The sequence below is a fragment of the Tupaia chinensis genome, unplaced genomic scaffold (genome assembly GCF_000334495.1).
Source record: "Tupaia chinensis unplaced genomic scaffold, TupChi_1.0 Scaffold000045_1, whole genome shotgun sequence".
In the NCBI taxonomy this organism is placed as follows: Eukaryota; Metazoa; Chordata; class Mammalia; order Scandentia; family Tupaiidae; genus Tupaia; species Tupaia belangeri.
Genome location: NW_006159501.1, coordinates 8,852,709 through 8,861,099, shown reverse-complemented (window position 1 = coordinate 8,861,099; position 8,391 = coordinate 8,852,709).

Sequence of the window (8,391 nt, the reverse complement as noted above, 5' to 3'; positions counted from 1 at the left end):
GGCCCCCCCCTTCTCAGCCTCCCCCGGAGCCGAGGGCGGGCCGCCGCCCAATGACGCGCCGAGCCCCCCTCTAGAGTCCCGCCTCCCATCCCGCTTCTGGCCAATGAAGGCTGAGCGCGCGGAAGGGGGCGAGAGGGCGGGGCGGCAGGGAAGGGAGGCTCGGAGGGTGGGAGGGCCTGGGGAAGTTCGGTTGGCCGGCAGGCTGCGGCTTCGGCCACGGGGTTTCCTCCAATTAGATCCAGGGTAAAAGGACGTCACTGTTGCCATGGCGATGCCGTTACCAACTCCCCTCATCCTCCCCGCCGCCCCGGCACTTCTGGGTGCGGCACCAGACCCAGGGGCAAGCACGACCTCCGTGGCAGTGGCGGGGGCTCCCGCCGCTGGCGCCAACCCCTGCGATGGTGCATTGCATCTGTAGGCTCCTGCAGCTGCAGCTCGGGGAGGCCGCCAGGCTGCTGGACTTCGGAGGGTGACATAATCGGCCGTTTTGTTGCACAAGCGCCTGTCTTTCCTCCACCTTCTTATTGGTGACAAAGGTTTGGAGCTCAAGACGCTAAACCCAGTCTTAAATGACGCTGCGATTAGAGCTGCAAATTAGAAATAATCCCATCCTCATTAAAGAGGAATTAGTTCCTGGAGAAAGTGGCTTAAGTATGGCTTTTGCATGATAAATTCTAATTTTTAGACAGGCACTTGAAACCAATAATTCCCCTGTAGAAAGGTGGATCCCAGAAGATCAGGCAAATTCTCTGTGGCATATTGTGATCTTCTTTAAAAAAAAGAAATGACATTAAGCACCAGTTGGAGAAAAATAACCATAACTGTCACCTGAAACCATCACTAACCCCAACTCCTCCAAGAAAGAAAGTAATTTTCATATTTCTTTCCAGCCTCTCCAGGTTATGTATCTAAACACATGTTTTTTCACATCTTGTTTTATGTGTACATACTTTTTATTTTCTGATTTTTTAACTTTTATTTATTATTATTATTATTTTCCAGTTCGATCAGAGAGAGACAGAGAAAGAGAGAGAGGGAAAGTGAGAAAGCAAGCCACCAGGTCCGGGACTTGAACCATGGTCGGTCATGTGGGAGTTCAGTGCCTTTAACCACCGCGCCCCCTGCCGGCCCCATATTTCTGGTATTATTTTTGAGAGCACATTCGTAAAGGTAAATTTCTCCCCCTGGATGTTGATTTCTGGTTTTTCTCCTCATGTTAAATACCCTTCTGAAGTAAGAACCATCACCTTGTATTCAGGATGCTCCCAATCAGAGTCATCTATTTCCTATTTTCCTTTCCTTCCAAGACACGCCCTTCTCCTGGCACTTCCCAGTCCCCCAGCAAGGTGACTGTCCTTCCTGCAGGGTAAGGGGCCTTTGTGCTATCTTCAAATGAAAATTGCCACCTGGACTTACACCGCCATGATTCCCATTCTGTATGTCCGAGGGTGAATAGAACTCAGAAAGGCAAAGAATGGCATAGGCAAGAAAGGATTTTAAATTCCAAGTGGAGAGTGGAGCAGATCTGGAGAATCTCTAGAATGGAAGGGCTGAGAGTGCAGACAGATGGGAGGAGAAGGTTCGGACTTTTCAGAAATTTAGACTCCCTCCAAGATGCCCCTCCCTGTCCTGACTTGTAAAGGTTGCTTTGTGCTTTGACAGACCGGAGAGGTCTCAGTTGGAAAGGGCTCCTGTCTTACTGCAGAAACGCCTCACCGTGTTCCGATGTCCTAATGGAGGGCCCTGCTGTTATTTCTGGAATCCCTGGGGCTGGGCTGCAGACACATGAGTGTTTATGGCCATGTGGGCTGGGGTGGAGCCGGACACAGAAATCCCAATGGAAAGAATTTGCATGGCGAAGGTCAGATAAAATGCTTTCTGTATGACCAGAGAATTTCAAGCTTACCGAAATTAGAGACAGCCCAGGCAAGGAGAGAAAGTGTGGAGGGGGATAGAGGACGAAGGTCCTTGAGGAAGAATTGTTAGGGGACCGAACCTCTATAACAAGGAGAGGGAATCAACCCAGAAAGGGGAAACATGCTAAATTCTTTGTCAGAGAGTCTGGGTTGTCCTGCTATTTCCCCTGGTGACCTTGGGCAAGTTTCTGCTGTTCTCTGTACTCTACTCTAAAAATTCTGCTTACATTCAATCAAAAAAAATTTAAACACCAACTCGTATAGTTATGGTCATCTGGAATCACGGGTGGAAACTGCTTTGAAGTAATCACTATGAAATTGCATCTGATGAAGGTCCAGAGGGTCTGTCTATGTATCATAGAGGCCCCTGTGCCGAGAAGAACTCAGGCTACAGAAAAATAAGGCTCTGCGAAACTGAAGTCCCTAGACACAGAAGGAGCTAACATTTATTGAGTGATTACCTGTACCACACACTATTTTAACATGTGTCTAGGGATTAGCTCATTCACTTCACAAACTGCAATCCCAAGGTAGCTACTATTATGATCACCACCTCCATGTCGCAGATAAGGAAACTGAGGCACAGGTGTTTTGTACAGGGTCATGCCGCTAGTGACAGCACAGCCTGGGTATGTACCAGTGAGGTCCGGGTGCCGAAGCTCATCCTTCAGCCACTGCTGGGGCTGCCTCACCAAGCCTCCCCAGATCTCTGCTGGGTGCTGTGGAGATGCTAAGGCTCAGGCTAGCCTCTGCCCTCCGGTAGTATTTAGGGACCTCGTTAGGCATCACATCCTCTACGCTGGAGAGAGCTCTAGGGGCCAGACAGCTGACAAAGGAAGCACCGAGAAGTTACTGCCTTATTTATTTGAAGTTCTTGCCATTTTTTTTCCCCTAAACTATCTGGTAAGAAAAGGTTGCGAGGGCCAGCCAGGTAGTGTGGTGGTTAAGGTGGCTGGATCCCTTGTGACCGACTGTGCTATTCAAGTCCTGGACCCCACGGTTTGAAAAACATACTGCGTGTACATGCCCAAAAACCCAAGGAGAAGAGAGGAGAAGAGACTGAAGCATGGCCAACCCCCTTCAAAGTCCTCTCTCTCTCTCTGGTGAGCACACACACCCCTAGAGCAATTACTTTATAAATCACGTAAAAGAAAAAACTTAATTTCCACTTTATCCGTTTCCAACATTAGGAACTTACATGGAACTGGGCTTGGAGGGCGACAGTATCCCACTGCTAAGCAGAGTAGGTGCTTATCTGGCCCAACTTTTCCAACTCGCAGTTCAAGAATCACAGGAGGAAAGGGGACTAGCGAGTTGCCCAGAGTCACACAGATATAAACAAGGGTGGGGCAGTCAGACGTAAGAAAGGGCCCTGTACAAGGGTTTCTGGTTAACCTACAGGAAAATGTTACTAATAAACAAGTACCTCCCTCCCCAAAAAAGAGGAGTGCTACTGCAGGAGAAAGCACGCGAAGAGCCAGACGACGCTAATGCTGAGCCTGCCATTTATTCGTGATTTGATCTCGGACACCCCATTCCTCTCTCGGAACCTCAGTTTCCTATCCCTGGAAACTGTAAAAATACTTCCTACCTCGAAGGATTGTTGTGGAGATCAAATGAGGTACCCCATGGAAAATGCCGGGCATACAGCAAGTGTTGAGCAAATAAAGGGTATCTGTTTCCTACCTCCTTTCTCCGAGCTTGGGATGAGGCACAAGGAAGCAGGGTGATGCCTGTCCCGCTGCAGGGAGCCTTAGAGCCTTACACAAACGTTAGTGAACGCTCATCTCTTGAATCACTGTTGTAATTAGTGGAGTTAACGGCCTGCAGAATGGCTACCTTCAGTGTTCATTTGAGAAGGAATGTGTCCTCTGGTAGGGTTTACTCTCATGTATTACTTCAAAGATTTCTTTGCCCAGAGCAGTGGATCGTCAGAGAGAAAACTTCTTCCTCTCCTGCCTATGGCCGCTCACTGACAAACGCTGGAGTGGGACACCTCATCCCAGTTTTGTATGCTGTTATGGCTGGATCTCTGCGTGGGCACTGCATGAGCTGCTTCCACTCCCCACCTCCCTGGAGGTGCTACCTGTGATCCCGTTGAGTAAGGGATGGGTAAGAAATCCAGAACCTGGTCAGCAGCGCCTTCCACACACCCCTGGAGTCTGAAACCTACCTCGCTTTGTTGAGTGTGATGGTCCGAGTGCCACACTGACTGCATCGTGACGCCCAGATACTTGGTCAAACACTATTCTGGCTGTCTCTCTGAGGGTATTTTTGGAAGAGATTAACATTTAAATCAGTGGACTTTTTATTTTCATAGTTGGGGAGCAACCTGCACTTGCCAGAGAGGCACCGAGAGAAAGAAAGAAAGGGAAACTATCCTCCTGCATGGGGCATAGTCACTTCGCAATCCCTTCTCCATTTCGCCATCTCCTTGGGATTTAGGACACACACACACACACACACACACACACACACACGCCTTGTGTGCTTTTCAGGCCATCAGGCCAGGATTCAACTTGTGGTCAGCCACGTGGGATCCCAATTCCTTGACCTGTGCTGTGAGGGCTAGCCCGTAATCAGCGGACTCTGAGTAAGCAGATTGTCTATGGGTGGGCCTCATCTAATCAGTCAAAGGCCCAAATAGAACAACGAGACCAGCCTCCTTTGAGCAAGAGAGAATTCCCCACAGACTGCCTTTGGACTTCATCTGCCACATCAGCTCTTCCTGGTTCTACAGCAGATGGCCTTTGAATTAAACCAGAACATCAGCTTTCTGGGCCCATCCTGTAAGTTGTGGACTTACTGGCCTTCATAACTCTGTGAACCAATTCTTTACAATGCCCGAACTATCTATATGTATCTAACTATCTGTCTGTCTATCTACCTATATCATTTACCTATCTATCATCTATATCTATCATTCCATCTGTCTTTCTCTCTCTTTCATTGATTCTGTTTCTCTGGAAAACCCTAATACATTCAGTAACATTTTGTTTCCACTCAACAGATAATACGGACATCCTGTTATAGATTTAAATGTGTGTCCAAGATAGATCAGTATCATCTCTCTTCCTTACCAGACCATGAGCTTCTTTTTTTTTTTTTTTAGAGGTTTTTGCTATAGGGCACATGCGCTTGCTAGAGAGAGATAGAGACACAGAAAGTGAGAAGTCACTCCCCAGGGGATGGCCACACCACAATCCCTTCTCCTTCATTCTCCTCTCGGGATCTTGGGCATGCACGCACACACGCCCGGCGTGAGTTTAAGCCACTGGGTCCGGGACTCAAACCATAGTCGACTACATGGGAGTTCAGCCACATAACCATCATGCTAACTGCTAGTCCCACCATGAGCTTCTTGAAGGTAAGGCTTTTCTTTTCTTTTTCTTTTTTAAAGAGCTGGGGGGGGGTTTGTTGTGTTTTTTTTGTTGTTGTTGTTATTGTTTTTTTTTTTTTCTGTAGGGCACATGTATTTGCCAGAGAGAGACAGAGAGACAGAAAGCAAGAAATCACCTACCACATGGGGAATGGCCATGCTGCAATCCTTTCTCCTTCATTCTCCTCTTGGGATTTTGAGTGTGCACTCACATGCACCTGGCCTAGGTTTTATGCTGCCAGGTCCAAGACTCGAACCATGGTCAACTACATGGGAGTCCAGCAACGTAACCATTACGCCATCTACTTGTCCCCAAGGCTTTTCTTTTTTATCTTCTATCCCTAGTGACTTTACAACTGCTTGGTGAAGTTGGGTATTATCATCCCTGCTGTATGGCCGATTGCACTGAATCTCAGAGATTAAATTATGTATGTAAACTGGTAAGCTGTAGAGTGAAGGTTCGAAAACAGGCCTGACTTCAGTCTTCTCCTACATCAAATGAGACTGTTACCTGCCGTGGAAGACAGAGGGTCCAGTGCTCGGGGCCTGGGAACGATGGTTAGCAATGTGAAGCTGGTGGGCGGCTAAGTATATGCCTATTAGTGAGTCGGCAGAGGATTTTATTTTCATGTGGATGGCTTGTTTTTACACTCAGCATATCAGCAGCTCAAGAGGTGCCGCCCTGTCCCTTCTCTGTTCCCTTTCACTGCTGACGTTTCTCTCCTCTCTCACCTCTCCCATCAGACTGTGACCTGCCAAGAGGCAAAGTTACATCTTATCTCCGTGTCCCTGGTGGCTTTTCTGTTCCACAGAAGGCATCTGGGGACATTTGTTCTAAGAGTGAATCGAGGCAACCAAGGGGCCGCGTGTGCAATAATGGGTGTCGCGGGACCAGCAGTTAGTGTAATAGGTATGTCACTGGACTCCCATGTAGTTGACCGTGGTTCGAGTTCCGGAACCGGTGGCTTAAACTCACACCGGGTGCATGTGCATGCATGCCCAAGATCCCGAGAGGAGAAGGGAAGAGAAGGGATTGTGGCATGGCCATCCCCCCTGGGGGGTGATCTCTTGCTTTCTATTTCTCTGTCTCTCTCTGTCTTTCTGGTGAGCGCACATGCCCTATAGCAAAAACCTCTCCAAAAAAAGAGAAAAGAACGGGTGTCGGCGTCTTGGGGACGAGGCCAATACTAGAGGTGCTGGAATAGAGGCGAGCCCATGAAGTGACGCCATAAAGCAGACAGAGCAGGGCTGTGAATGCCAGAGGACAGTCCATGCGCACAGCGTGGTGGCAGCCAGCCTGAGTGTCGGGAGCTGACAGGAAGCTGTCCAAAGTACCCGTACTGGTGCTCTTGCACCACAGAAACTCACACTCAGTTTTCCTCCTGATTCATTCAACCAAACATCTTCCTAGATGTCTATTCTGTACCAGATGCTGTCCTAGGGGCTGGGGTTTCCAGAACAATTGAGATGTAGTATGTGCCTACGAGGAGCTGGGCTGAGGGTACAGATGTGGAGCCCCAAACCTGGGGGTCCATGAAGACCAGGGAAGATCGCCTTTCTTTGCAGCTCTCCAGAGCTCAGCTGCCTGATTGGCCAGCTCACTGCGGTCTAGAACTAGCTACTTAGAAGGTAGGAGCACAATTACTCCTGGGAGTCACTCTGCAATCACGCCACCTTCTTGGCGGATGATTCCGAGCAGAGGAAGAGCTGAGGGTCTGGGTCCAGCCTAGGTCTGTTCATTCCTATGGGCTGACCTGGGATCCAGTCTACTTCCGTGGTCTATGCAAGGCAACCCGTTGACTGTGCAGAGACGACACACCTACAAAGAGCTGATGAAAACGTCTAAGGGACCTGGGTCAGTTAGGGGAGGGCGCACAGCCCCCCGTGTCTCAGGCAGGGCCTAGGTACTTGGCAGTGAGCTGCCATCCTCACAACAAATGTTCGTTATGTTTTTGTATTATTTTGTCGTCATTGGAGAGCTCAGGGATAGACCAACTCGGTATATTCTTAAACATCCAAAATGTTGGAGTTTCTTTTTTTTTTTTCCTTCAACTTTTGGTACATAAAGCAATAGACCTTCAACCATCTCCCAAATTATGACTCATCCCCAGATAATTCAGGGTAGTTGAATGGATGAATGAACACAAAACAGCCAGAGAACAATGCACACAGGGATGGATTGTGTGCTTCTCACAATAAGTGCTATGGGAGTTGAGAGGAGGGAGATGTGAGTGTGGGCTAGGGCGACTGCGGAGGTCTCAGGCCTCAGAAGGCTTCGGAGTGAAAGGGACCACTGTGAGAAGACAGGAGAGCCACCGAGATGACAGCGGTCTGCATGTGCAGTAACGGGTGTGGCGGGACCAGCAGTTAGCGTAATGGGAAGGGGAGGAAGCCGCTGTAGCTCCCCCTTGTGCTGGGTTGGCTTTGGGCAGGCCTGGCTCCTGGGAAGGTGGACCTGACAGGAGGTTGGAACCACGCAGCAGAAGTCAGCAGTCAGTGTCTGGGGGCCAGAGGAGGAAGCTCGTTGCTCCCTCCTCCTTCTACCGTAACCAGCACAGCCACCAATAGGCCGGCACTTTAACAAGCGCAGACCTCGCTGGGAGCCTGGCTCCGCCTCACCCCGCCCCCTGCGGCAGGGGTGATCATACAAAAAGTGCAACCTTGACATCCTTGCACAACTTCAAACCCCCCACGTTGCTCAGCTGCAGATTGGCTTGGTTGGACTCGGCAGCCAGGTGGCCTGGGTTTGAATCGTGGCGCTCCCACTTACAAGGTATGCGGGCAGATTACCTGGCCATGCCGTGCCTTGGTTTCCCAGTTTGTAAACAGAGCTGTTATGGAAAATCGAGGAGGTGATATTGGAGAGGTCTCACCCCGCACTTCTCCTGTCCCAGCTCTTGGCTCTCCCCTGCTTCTCTTGTGCTTTAGCTTCTTTGCTATCTGCTCAGCATCCCGTTCCTCAGTTGTGACCTGGCTGACTGCTCATCTCTCAAGTCTCAGCAGAAGCGAGGCTTCCTCTCCTGGGTGTCTTTGGGCTCCTCACCCTTCCTGTGATCTAGATGGCCCTCCCATCCCCCAAGTCAGTGCTCCCTAAGC